Source organism: Tamandua tetradactyla, chromosome 6 (genome assembly GCF_023851605.1).
Source record: "Tamandua tetradactyla isolate mTamTet1 chromosome 6, mTamTet1.pri, whole genome shotgun sequence".
In the NCBI taxonomy this organism is placed as follows: Eukaryota; Metazoa; Chordata; class Mammalia; order Pilosa; family Myrmecophagidae; genus Tamandua; species Tamandua tetradactyla.
In genome coordinates this window covers 104,469,068-104,482,713 of record NC_135332.1, presented here as the reverse complement: position 1 = coordinate 104,482,713, position 13,646 = coordinate 104,469,068, and the positions used below count along the sequence as shown (strand labels likewise).

At 41.9% G+C, this 13,646-nt stretch overlaps 1 non-coding gene across 1 annotated transcript; it reads left to right on the top strand.

The window, feature by feature from the left end:
- Nucleotides 1–3,796: 3,796 nt before the first annotated feature.
- LOC143689116 (U6 spliceosomal RNA) lies at nucleotides 3,797–3,903 on the top strand. The gene has a single exon (XR_013178584.1). It is a non-coding gene; the product is annotated as a U6 spliceosomal RNA (small nuclear RNA).
- The last annotated feature ends 9,743 nt before the right edge of the window (nucleotides 3,904–13,646 follow it).

The window sequence follows — 13,646 nt, the reverse complement described above, 5'->3', positions numbered from 1 at the left end:
AATGGGACAGGCATTTGGCCTGTAGGAGGGACCTTTTATCTGGGGATCACCGGAATATGTTCGAAATATGTAATTAGTTTTCACAACCTGTCTGTGAAGAAGGTGTTATAACTGGTTTTCCCCAAATGAGAAAACTGAAAGGAAAAAGTTAACAGTGACTTTTCCAAGCCTTCTCAGAGGTGGGATTTTTAGCAGAGTGATGGTTATAGACACTGAACAGGGTCACCGCCGACCTCTTCCTCTCACCACCAGTTCTGCTGCTTCCTTAAGAGCCAGATATGAAAATCCACATGGTGTAGGTGATAAGGCCTGGCTGAGGGTAAAGAATGCCGAATTCTTAAAGAGGAGAAATACATATATATATATATGTCATGTATATGACAAAAAATGCATTTAATATTTTAATATAAAATATATGTTTAGCTTTATCTCAAAGTGAGAATAAATTATAGGGGTCTTTTAATAAACTTCTTATTTTAGTGTCAGGTTACAATGTTCTGTTGGAATATATCCAGCTATGGGGTACCATCTCCAGAAAAAAAACTAGTTTCAACTTCAGACAGCTACAATTGTTAGAACACTTCACTTCATGCTAAATTAAAATTAGTCTTCCCCTAACTCACTACTTCTGCTTTTATCTATTGGAATTCATTCACATTTTTTCCTCCCTCCCTCTCTCCCTCCCTTCTCTTCCTTCTTCCTTCCTTCCTTCCTACCTTCTTTCCTTCCTTCCTTCCTTCCTTCCTTCCTTCCTTCCTTCCTTCCTTCCTTCCTTCCTTCCTTCCTTCCTTCCTTCCTTCCTTCCTTCTTCTCTCTCTCTCTTTCCCCAGCTATTATTTATTAAGTACCTATTTATGGTACGTATTGATTTGGACACCTGGAACACAGCATTGAACAAGAAAGACTTGGTTCTTGCCTCATGGAAATTTATCCTCTAGTGGATAAAGACAAGGGGGAAAAAAAGGAAATTAAGCAGCTAATGAGAATACAGGTACCTGGGAAGGGGGCTGCTCTCTACAGGGAGGGCTTGAACAGCCCCTCTGATGATGCAGGGAGGTGACATTTGGGCTGCAACCTGAACATTCCTGGAATCCCACAGCTTGTGGCCAGCCCTCTCTCCGCAGCGTGGCTCCTCCATACCTGAAACCCGATGGCGTGGCGCATGTGCATGCACACCGACGTGGGCACGGGAGCGCACGCACACTTCACTCTTCTTTCTTCTTGGTTGAACATCTGCATTTCTCAGTCATTTCAAACATATTTGCCTGCAATGTCCCTCTTAAAGTACGGAATTAAAAACACGGTTCAGTCTTACCAATACAGGAAAGACGGCTCCACCGGCTAGCTCCCCTCTCCCAGACACCACACCTCTACTTACAGGACTTTTGTGCTTCTAAAACAACCACCACAAAAAAAAAGCGTATCTCATCAGTTCTTCAGAAATTATTATTTTGGATTTTAACTGTCCTTTTACATGTTGTCCTCATATTTGATAAATATTTCACCCACAACCAGATCTCAGTGGCAATAAAAACATCTCCCAGGCTGGGACCAGGAAAGAATCTCAAGATTCCAACTGGCACCCACTCTCCCAAATGCTACTGGTTTGTTAGCCCCTTTTCAGTGCAGGCATTCAAGCAGTTAGAGATCCATCCAACAATATTATGAGCCAGTCCACACAAATGAGAAATATGCAAAACCCCTTGCAGAAATCCAAACATACCACGTACATTCATTTGTGATGCCAAGAACAGAAAAAGGAGTTTAGGCTGCCATGGGCTTCTTGATAAACCATTGCTCATTCCTAGTGATAGTGGCTCTGATGCTAAGCATCCAAAACTACTCTTTCAAAAAGATGCTCTAAATCATATGTGTTCCAGAATCTTGCCTGGTCTATAAATAAGCTCACCAGTTTGTGGAACACAGTTCTGATTTTTCTCTTTTAAAAATCCCAGTTTCACTCTCTGGCAGCTGGCTCATGCCCCAGGACCCCCAGAGATTTCAGACAGTGTTTTTGTAATTGAATATATGTGGGCTTTTTTTTCCCTCGGTCTCGTAAGATATAACCCATTTGGGCCAGAGACTTAAACTTATTGACCATAAGCAAGTTCCCTTTTATAATCATAGATCTAATATTAGGTCCCTTTTATAGTTGTCAACGCTACCCTTTCCAAAGGGTTTTCATCACCGAGGAAAGTAATAGGAGGAAATCAGGAATTGATCAATTCTCTATTTTATTATTATTATTATTATTATTTGCCTTTCTTGTATTTTTTCTGTGGTTAGTTAAATCTTTTATTAAAGGACAAAGAGAATTTTCCAGACGATAAAACAGAAAGTGATAGAAAGGCAGCCTACAGGAGAAATAGATAGGATTGCACCTAACCTTTTAGTATATTTCAAAAACTAAATTGATAGGCACCTAATGTAGCAACCATGCTCAGAAATTTCTATTTGGCTAAAATGACATTCTCTTTTACACCCTTGGTTTTTATAGTTAATATTACTAAGTATCCTCCCTTGCTGACATGAACCGGTTCCATAGTAGCAATATCTCTTGTTGCATCTTCTAACATCCTTGAAATCCAGCTGTTGCCAAAAACCACTGAAAATTCTATGCACTGCTCTGTTTTCATCAAATGAGGCTTCAGGCTGCTGCCTGGATATTTAAAGCTCTTCATCATGATTCAATCTTCCCCTTAGCCCAATTTTGAGGTTTGCGTTGAGAACACATGATTCATTTCCTCTCTCAGATCTGACTATCCAACATGGACTTACAGCCCTCTTTCCGTTTTTCACTTTCAATCTCCATGGAAAAGCTCTCCATCTTATAAAAGGGACATTCCCAGTGGAGGTGGGGCTTAGTCCCGCCGCCATTTGTAAAGGTCGCTGCTGATCTGATCGCTCTGGTCACCAGGAGGGAGAAGTTTTAAGGGACGTTGAGCCACCATAATTCAGACATTTCTCCAAAAACAAATCCAAAAGTGTGCTTTTAACTCGGGACTTTATAAACACCCCCACAAGAATGCTGCTAGATAGGACTGCATTCAAACAATGCAACAAAGTACATGCAGTATACATTCACAATGCATACATTTATTTATGTGTGTGTCGTCACACATAATGTTACACAAACAAAATGACGTGAGATTACTCCGCGTTGGAGTGTTCGAACCATCATGGTCTCTTCAAAGAAGGGCTGGTGACACTCGACGCATAGTGGTCTGGAAAGAGTGCCCAATGCAATACCGCTCATTAGCTGCCGGGTTCTTCCGTATTTCATCCCGCACCTCCTGTCTTCTGTTACAACCGCACGTTTCTTAGCACCAGGACTGCTGTTTTATCTGCAGATAGCTCTCGGGCTCTTTGCTTATAATTGCGGAAATTGTGATCTTTCAAGCGCAGAGCCTTTCTGGCTGGAATAAGCCAGTTTATGCTCTTGGGGTTCCTGATTGCTGTCCCACGGCTCTGCATGGGGACTGCTGGGGGTGAAAGTCTTCTCTAACAAGAAGGCATTTAGGGAATGCTTCCCAGGGGTGCACTGGGAGAATTTCGTGGATAACCCTGATATCTCCAGGGAGATTCTTCCTCGGCTTAAGTCCCCTGCCTTGGGAGATGAATTCTGACTCCCAATATCAGTCACGCCCCCCACCCTTGCCCTCTTTTGTAACAGCTCAAACAACTCTTGCTAAAATATGGGTTAAACTTGGAATAGCAGATTCATAGATTTTCACAGGGATATTTCTTTTCTTGACTCAGAATGATACTCTTCACTCTCGTTCAAAGATGCCTTTCAGTGCTTGCTTCGGCGGCACATATACTAAAATTGGAACGATACAGAGAAGATTAGCATGGCCCCTGCGCAAGGATGACACGCAAATTCGTGAAGCGTTCCATATTTTTTTAAAAAAAGAAAAAATAAAATAAAAAAAGATGCCTTTCACATACAAAATTTTGAAGTTCCACATAAATAATAAACTGAAGTTCTCTCTTTCTCTCTCTCTCTCTATGTATATATATGTATTTTTTTTATCGAGCAGCATATTGCAAGGAAAATAAGATTGTATAACCAATGTAGATGGTGAAGGCAGCCTTCACACAGAAATAACCAAGCAGAGCATTCCTGAAACTCACCATGTGAAACAAACAAAAAATAAAAAAAAATTGATTTGGCATCCTAACAGCGATAGCTCTTAAATGTTTTCAAAACATATTACGATGGAAGCAAACTGGTCTTTAATCAGAAGCCCTTCCACTAACCCAGGACAAGAATCTAAGCTGGCTATTTAACCTTTCTGCGCCTCAATTTCCTTACTTGTAAATAGGAATGAATAATACCTGTTTGACAGGATTATTGTGAGATCAAACAAAATGAAGACAAGGGTGCAAGCTGATTAGATACTGTGAAGTGCCATATAAATAAAAGGTGTTATATCTCTACTGATATGAACCAACCACAATTGTTTTCAACAGGAGGGTACCCCGGTGCCACTCAGCAAACACAGTGTTCCTTGCTTCTTATCCAAACAGGTTCAAAATGACAAATTTAAGTCTAGTTTTGCAATGTAAATCATGGAATAGCTCTTTGTACTAACTCTCATTACAATAGTCATCTTTCATTGTTTCAGAAAGCTGACTGCATACCAACCCCAAAGTTTTTACTCTAACGGATGGACTTTTTATTCGAAGTTGAGATAATATCTTCTGGTTTGTCCCTGTAAATATGGATGGAATTTTTTTTCCTATTTTTTTTTCATTTTAGAAGTTTAAACTGATTCAAGTCTAAAGATTACGCTCACACAAACACACAAAGTGAAGCTGAGAATTGATATTATCTGAATAGTTGAACAGAAAGATTTAATTCATCTCCTTTAGGTAACTCACACAAAGAATGTTATGAATGTGGGTCATTCAGTTAGTACTTCAGCCCTCTACCTTAATTTGCTTGGTAGATAATCCCATCGTCCTCATTTTAATAAAAAAAACTGCCCATTCCCAATGTGGGACAGAGATCCTGGAATGAGCTGAGACTCAGCATCAAGGGACTGAGAAAAACCCTGGAATGAGCTGAGAATTAACATCAAGGGATTGAGAGAAACTTCTCGACCAAAAAGGGGAAGAGGAAAATGAGACAAAGTGTCAATGGCTGAGAGATTCCAAACAGAGTCGAGAAGTTATCCTGGAGGTTATTCTTACCCATTAAGTAGATATCACCTTGTTGTTCAAGATGTAGTGGAGAGGATGGAGGGAATTGCCTGAAAATGTAGTGCTGTGTTCCAGTAGCCATGTTTCTTGATGATGATTGAACAATGATATAGCTTTCACAATGAGACTCTGTGAATGTGAAAACCTTATGTCTGATGCCCCCTTTAGCTACTATATCAACAGAAGAGTAGAACATATGGAATAAAAATAAATAATAAGGGGAACAAATGTTAAAATAAATTCAGTTTGAAATAGTGGTAAATGAAAGCGAGGGGTAAGGGGTATGGTATGTATAGTCTTTTTTTTCTCTATTATCATTTTATTTATTTTTCTGTTGTCTTTTTATTTCTTTTTCTAAATCGATGCAAATGTACTAAGAAATGATGAATATGCAACTATGTGATGATATTAAGAATTACTGATTGTATATGTAGAGTGGAATGATATCTAAATGTTTTGTTTGTTAATTTTTTTTAATTAATAAAAAAAGTTTAAAAAAAAAAATCTGCCCATTCCAAAATTTCCAAGAAATTTGAAAGATTGTTTCACTTGTTCTAAGGACATGCTACCAGATCAGAAAAATCAGAAAAGAGCAATGCCTCTTGGCATAAAAGAAGGTGAGTGGCTATTCCTCCTTTTTCATCTGTAATCCCAGTTTTATTCCCAAAAATTAAAGTTGACAAGTAGGATGTAAGAGGCCTGTTTCCATTAGCTTCAATAGCTCCCCTGAAGGCCAGGACATGACCAAAAGAACAGGTTATTTGTGATGGCAAGAGAAAGGCATTCTTTTTTCCTCCACCTTCTCCTCGGTTTTGATACCCAATTATGCAGGAAAGGGTTAGCTGAGCACCCAGTTACGCAGGAAAGGGTTAGCTGAGCAGGTTTGGCTTGCTCGAAACTTTTCCTAAGGAAAGCTTCTTTTTAGAACTGGCCCTGGGCTGGCTGCTGAGAGCTGAATGATGGGCCCATGGGGTATTTTGCCTGTTAAGAGTGTTCATGTTTATGTTTGTTTTTGTTTTCTATGTTCGAGGCCTTTGGCCACAGTTTGATCAGATATTATGGGCTAGCAATGTGACCTATGTAGAACAGAGAAGGCCTGTTTTGTATGCCTGGAGCCTTGGGCCACAAGGTACCAGTTTCATCAGATAGTTTATGCTAATGGCTTAATTTATGGTGAACACCTGTTTTTACTCTGAGAGGGACAGAATCTGAGCATCTTGGGGTTAGTCTCACAGCCCTGTGTGACTGACCCCCAGTGACAATCCCCAACACCAAGGCATGGATGAGCCATGACTTTTCCTGACTTTAGAAGGAAAAATACTAGTATTGCTCCATTAAATAAGAGGCATTGACACTGAGATATATTACCGTGTTTTAAAAGGATCCACCAATCCCTGTTTGGTGGAGTGTTTTGGAACATGAAATGATGTCCGAGATTGACAAATATGATGGCTAGAGGTGAGACCTATACACATGAAAAGCCATGCCATTTGAGAAACTCTTGAAGAAAATAGGAATGCTTAACCAGGAGTAGAAATTATTAAAGGGAGGATGGCAACCTGCAATCTGGAGTGCCGTTTGGCCCAACCGCTAAGCTATCGGGGACCCTCTACTCCTCAGCTTCTCACTGCTTGCTAGACGACACTGCTGCACGCAGAAAAGGGGCTCGAGCCGGGGGTCTGGGTCCAAGGGGCGCGCGCAGGAGACCTCGCTGCGGGTCTAAAGGACTGGAGGCCGAGTCAATTAAGGTATGAAGCGAGGTAGCTTTATTGTTGGTAGACGCTTATGCCAGGGCCGCCAGAAGCTAAAGACCACGAGGCTCCGCAAGCCCTGGATTATATAGTTACAGGAGAGGCGGAGTTAGGGCGTGGCCTCCAGGGGAGGGTAGCCAATCACACAGGGAGGACGGATGAGTGACTGTGACCATAGAGATGCTGTTCCTGAGTGTACCCGTCGCAGAGGATGTTGGGTAGGTGGAGGACTAAGGAGAAGGAGTCTTGCAAGGTGAGACGGGGCATAGAATGGTTAGCCGGGATAGGAGTAATACAGATTTCAGTGAAGGGGTACCGTCCATTGCAAACAGAGGAGGCAAGTTCAAAAGGAGCTTAGAAGAACCGGACGTGCCAAAATGGCGAGGGAGGGAGAGAAAGAGACTAAGCTACCAGGCCAAGAATAAAATTATGCCACACTGGAGTATTCCAGAAAGCAGGATTATGGCCAATGAGACATCAACTCAAAATAAAGACAGACTTTCTAACACCATCTGGGCTGGTTTGAAAGGATTTATGTACCCTAAAAAACCATGTTTTAATCATAATCAACCTTGTGTTAGCAATGGTTTCTTCTAATCCCTATTAGTACTGTATGTTGGAAACTTTAATTAGATTATCTCCACAGAGATGTGACTCAATCAAGTGTAGGTATTAACCATGATTAAGTGGAGACGTGTCTCCAGCCATTCCAGGTGGGTCTTGATTACTTTACTGGAATCCTTTCAAAGAGGAAGCATTTTGGAAAAGTTTTGAGATTCGGAGAGAACAGAGAATGACAACAGAATGACATAGCCATGAGAAGCAGGGAGTTCCTTTTGAGAACGAGAAGGCTGCAGAACCACAAAGCAGAGAGTCTATCAGCCAGCAACTTTCGGAGATGAAGAAGGAAAACACCTTCTGGGGAGTTGAAGAGGAAGCTAGCAGATGACACTGTGTTCGCCATGTGCCTTTCCAGATGAGAGAAAAACCCTGAACTTCTTCAGCCTTCTTGAATTGAGGTTATCTTTCCCTGGATGCCTTAGAATGGACATTTCTGTAGACTTGCTTTAATTGGTACATTTCCACGGCCTAAAAACTGCTAACTTGCAACTTATTAAATTCTCCGTTTTGAAAGCCATTCCGTTTCTGGTATATTGCATTCCGACAGCTAACAAGCTAAAACATTATCGTCATTCCATGGCCTGGCTAACTCTGGGGTTAGGTTATGGCAGAGACTGGACACACCTGTCCTATACAAAGGAGGGATTCAGGAATCGGATGTATCAAAATGTATCAAACATATTAAAAATTACCAAATGGGCAAAATCTCATCTATTCCTCATATTCTACACAACCCTGATGAAGAAAAAAAGTGTATAAGTGATGTATTGAAGTGAGTTGCACAAAAGAGCTTTGTGGGAGTGGGTAGGGCTCAACACATACAATACCTACTTGAATATATTTATCTCCAGGAGAGAGAATATGAGAGTGCTGGCCTGGAGGCCTCTGCGTATAAACATATATAAGTATATGGGTCGGTACTCAACATAGAAATAGATAAATACAGAAATAAAACATAGAAATATGCCATTTGCTGAATGCTATGATCTTTCTTAAGCAAGGTTATGCACAACTGAAATTATAGGGTGCGGTTCCATCTGCTTGAAGTTTACCTACTCATTTCTTGGATGAGGCTACTTGATTGAAGAGAGGTAAGAGGAGGAGGAGGAGGAAAGGGAGATGAGATGACAGATGCTATACTATGTTGCGAGTATTTTGTATACATTATTTCATTTGATTTATATTTGTAGACATAATGAGACAGCTATTATTAGTATCATTCCCATTTTACATTCAAGAAAAGAGAAGCTCAAACAAGTTAAATAGCAAAATTAGTAAAAGGCAGAATGGGGTCTCAAACCCAGTTTAACCTAGCCAGGAATCCTTACTCTTTTCACTGCAGCTGTTCGTTCAGTAATAAGGTAGAGAGGCGCCTGACTCGACCACTGTGACGATCTATTGCTAACACATTTTTAAATAGGAACATTTTTCAAGATATTTGAATTCAAAGAAAAATTAAAGTACACACGAATATGCTTTGGGTTCTTAAACTAGTTCAAAGTATTTCCTTTATTTGTGGCAGGTGGGAATTTGATTCCACTGACCAAATACATTTATAATCGGTCAGATGTAGCACTGTCTTTCAAGTCCAATCAGCCAATACTCGGTACTTGATGCATAGTCTTCCTGATTACCCATCAAGATGGCTTTCCTTTACTCTAAGACCACGAGTGTGGGTAAACTGGGGATGTGAGAGTGCGATCTATAACGAAATAAAATATGCTGGGGAACCACAAAGATACTGTTTTGGAGCAGCGAGGACCCATCACCCAAGTATGTGTTATTTAATCAGAGTTAAGGATAGACACCTCACAGTGTCAGCCGCGTCTGTAACCGAGCTCTTCCATCTCAGCTTATTGTACTTTTACTGCTTTCTATCAGATATGCCCTTTTGGATTTATTCCGGCTTGACAGCTTGCAGACCATGGTGGAGACACACCTCAGCATGTTTTCTGCCAGAGCTCTGCTTGAGGCCAGCCCAAGATTCTGGAGCACTGACTCAGCCAGCCTTGGCTGCAGTAAACACAGCAAATGGAGACCAAAAGGTTCCTTCCCTTCTGGCCAAACAGGAAAGGATTGAGAGCTACCCGGGACCCTCTGGTGGGCCCAAGGGATCTGCCGCAGCCGCAGCAGGGAGTAGGGAGGGGTTATGTCAAGCAACTGCCAGGAATATATCTGAAAGATAAAGAAAATGTCAAATATTTCTCTCCAAACCGCTTCTGATAAAGGAAATCTGAAGGAGGGAAAGAGACACCTGTCCTTGTTGGAAGAACGAGCCTCTGGGCTCCTATTCCATTTTCTCAGCTCCCCTCGCTCAGCGGCGATGCTGCGACGTTTTCCAGCGGACCACCGCCCTGCCCCCGGCATCCGCAGCATCCCTTCATCCACGCAGCTCAACCCCTTCCCTTCCGCACCATCCCTCGGTTCTCCAAGGAGTCCTCACCCCTCAGCGGTTCCCTCCCGCTGCTGCAAACGAGTTCCCCGATGTCTGCACTCGAACAAAACCGTCTTTAAGCTGGAGGAATGTGTCATCAACTGATAAAATGCTAAATGACAACACATTTTCATTCTGCGGTTCAGAGCCGTTTAATATTTCATTCTTATTGCCTGTTCATTTTCGGGAAGCCCACACATGGCATAAAGGGCTCCCTAGGGAATCTCTAAAAAGGTTAGAGCCCCAAACGAGAACCCTTTCTGCGGCTCCGCTCGCGCGCCGGACTCGCCCTGCGGCGTGACTCAATGCTGCCCTCTGCTGGGCGACCCGGCTATCGGCAAAGCCTTGGAAATGCACACGCCTGCCCGTGTCGGATGGACAGACGGACCTTGAAAGAAGAGGAGACAAGGTCTAAGGAATATGTCTTGTACAAAAGGTGACACTACAGAAATACAGAAATTCATCTCCTCCGAGGGCTTCCGGACCTCATTGGAACGATGCTCAGTTACTCTTTCCGCAGCAACGCGGGGGTTCCACCAGGTCTGAAGCTGTCAGCGCATACAGGGAAATAATTAGCCTGATAAACTGCTGTTTCGGTGACTTTCCTCCCTGAAACAAAGATGGATATGAGGGGGTGACTTTTCCAAATAAGAAAGTGCAAAACAACACCTGGGAGTAGCCAGACCAAACTTGGGGGTCGAATACAAGATGTCCAGATTCAGAGCCCAGCAACAAATTATGCCATCCCCAGTCCTAAATCTCTGTCCAGCCACTCAGGCTAGACTCATGGGACCAGGCCTGACTCTTCCACCCTCCTCTTCCACCACACCAGTCATCCCTGCTTCTTACTGCTCTCCCTGCCTTCCCCTTCCCAAGTCCATCCTCCATTCATTAAATGGCTTCATTGATACCCTTAAGTTCTTAAAACAGTGCTTTGCACATAGTAATCACTCAAGAAATTTTAGCTAGAAATTTAGTTAAATCTGATCATACACATCTCTGCCTAAACACTTTTAGGGGTTTCCTGGGATAAAATTAGCTGTCCTTCTCAGCACCAAGGGATTGAGAAAAAACCCAGAATGAGCTGAGACTTAGCAGCAGGGGATTGAGAAAACCTTCTCCACCAAAAGGGGGAAGAGTAAAATGAGACAAAATAAGGTGTCAATGGCTGAGAGATTCCAAACAGAGTTGAGAGGTTATCCTGGAGGTTATTCTTATGCATTAAATAGATATAACCTTGTTAGTCAAGATGTAGTAGAAAAGAAAAGACAAGTGGTACAGACATAACCCTGGGGGTTATCTGTAGTCAGCCATGCAGTGGATGACCCCTTGCCTCTCTGGGCATCTCAGTGCCAACAGACTGCACCCTCCGCTGTGTGTCACCCTCTAAAGTTAGTGGGTCTCACTGAGTCAGTTTGCCAGCTGCTGTCCTTCCTCCTGAGGAGGTGAAGAATAGTTTGTTGGCCAAGCCACAACGAGCAATCTCACCACCCTCCCCCTCTCTGCGTGGGACATGAATCCCAGGGGTGTGGACCTTCCTGGCAACGTGGGACAGAGATCCTGGAATGAGCTGAGACTTAACATCAAGGGATCGAGAAAAACCGTAGAATGAGCTGAGGCTCAGCATCAAGGGATTGAGAAAACCTTCTCGACCAAAATGGGGAAGAGTGAAATGAGACTAAGTGTCAATGGCTGAGAGATTCCAAACAGAGTCGAGAGGTTATCCTAGAGTTTATTCTTACGCATTAAGTAGATATCACCTTGTTGTTCAAGATGTAGTGGAGAGGCTGGAGGGAACTGCCTGAAAATGTAGAGCTGTTTTCCAGTAGCCATGTTTCTTGAAGACGATTGTATAGTGATATAGCTTTCAGTGTGACTGTGTGATTGCGAAAACCTTGTGTCTGATGCTCCTTTTATCTACCTTATCAACAGATGAGTAAAACATATGGAATAAAGATGAATAATAGGGGGAGCAAATGTTAAAATAAATTTAGAGTGAAATGCTGGTGATCGGTGAGGGGGAGAGGTGGGAGGTATGATATATATGAATTTTTTTCTGTTTTCTTTTTATTTCTTTTTCTGTATAGATGCAAATGTTCCAAGAAATGATCATGATGATGACTATGCAACTATGTGACGATATTGTGAATTACTGATTATATATGTAGAATGGAATGATCAAAAGTTACAAATGTTTGAGTTTTTTTGGTGTTTTTTGGTATTTTAAGAAAAAAATTGAAAAATTAATTTAAAAGTATATATATATTCATAAGTTAAAAAAAAATTAGCTGTCCTCTGCCAAACTCTCAGTCTCATCCTCAAACATTTCCCGATCTTTACAGACCAGCAATAAACTTCCTGGGTTTCTCTCCTGCATACTGTTTCTTATCTCTGTGTCATTGGTAATGCTAGTCTCTTTATCTAACAGACCCTCTTCCCACCTCTTCACCTATTTATTTAACTTTTAAGACTCAGCCTTCCTGAAGGCTTTATCTCTTTCAGGAATCTTTCTTGACTGACACAGCCAACCAAACTTGTTGGCTTAGGCCTCCTCTTCTGCATTCTCCAAATACTCTATACTTTCTTATAACTTTCTTAGAGGCTCATATTTGTCTGTTTATGTATCTACTCTCATGTCTGAGGTTCTAGAATTCAAGAACTGTTTTATTCATCTTCATATCCCTTATAACTAGCACAGTGTCTGGCTAGGATCCTTGGGACTCATCAAGTGTTTGTTGCATGAATAAATGAATGAAGGAATGGAAGATTGCATACATGAAAGGAGGTTCCAGAAGCACCTACCTGCCCCAACTATTTCCTTCCACGGGCCAACTGGAGAGTCACGTGACTTGATCTGCTCCTTGGGGGCCTGGGAAGGGCAAAGCAATTACCACTTGGGAGGCTTTGGGCTTTCAAGTTCATCTGGAGCATTCCTTTCTTTAATTAGATGCTATTGGCAGCATCAAGCATACCTACCTTTGAAAAGCGAAGTTATTATTGAAGGTAGAGAGAAGAGGGAGAGCTTGGCAGAGAATAGTCCTGGCAGAAGCACAGAATTATAGAACCACAGGGCTACATTAGGGCACTGGCCACGCCAGGAGAGAGAAGAGAGGGACTGCAGAAGCTTAATACAGAGTATTAGAGGGGAGGAACTACAGTATTTGTCTTAACTGCCAAGTACTTTTTATATTCTCTCTAAATCTCATGAGAAATATATAAAATAGGTATTATCATCCCCAGTTTATAAATTAAAAAATGAGGCTCAGATAATTTCACTTCTATACCCAAGGTCACACAACTAGTAAATGATAGCATCAAAATGCAAACGCAGGTCTCTGAGACCCCAAAGCCTGTGGTTTCTTGCCACATGAATGTTTAATAGAGGCACCTGGAGCAAGCAGGTACCAACCTCCTGTCACTGGGGAAATAGTACCTTAGAGATCATCCTCAATAGGAATCCCAGTGGAATACTAAGTGTCTCCTAAAAACTCAGACCCCTTCGGAGCTCCCAGCTTGGACAAGCCCTTGTTGTCTATATAGAAAGGGGATCAGTAACTTTTTTCCTCATCTTCCTAGGAGACATACACTTTCACGCATCCCATTTTATATGAAAAAAATGGGATGCTGCATCATTT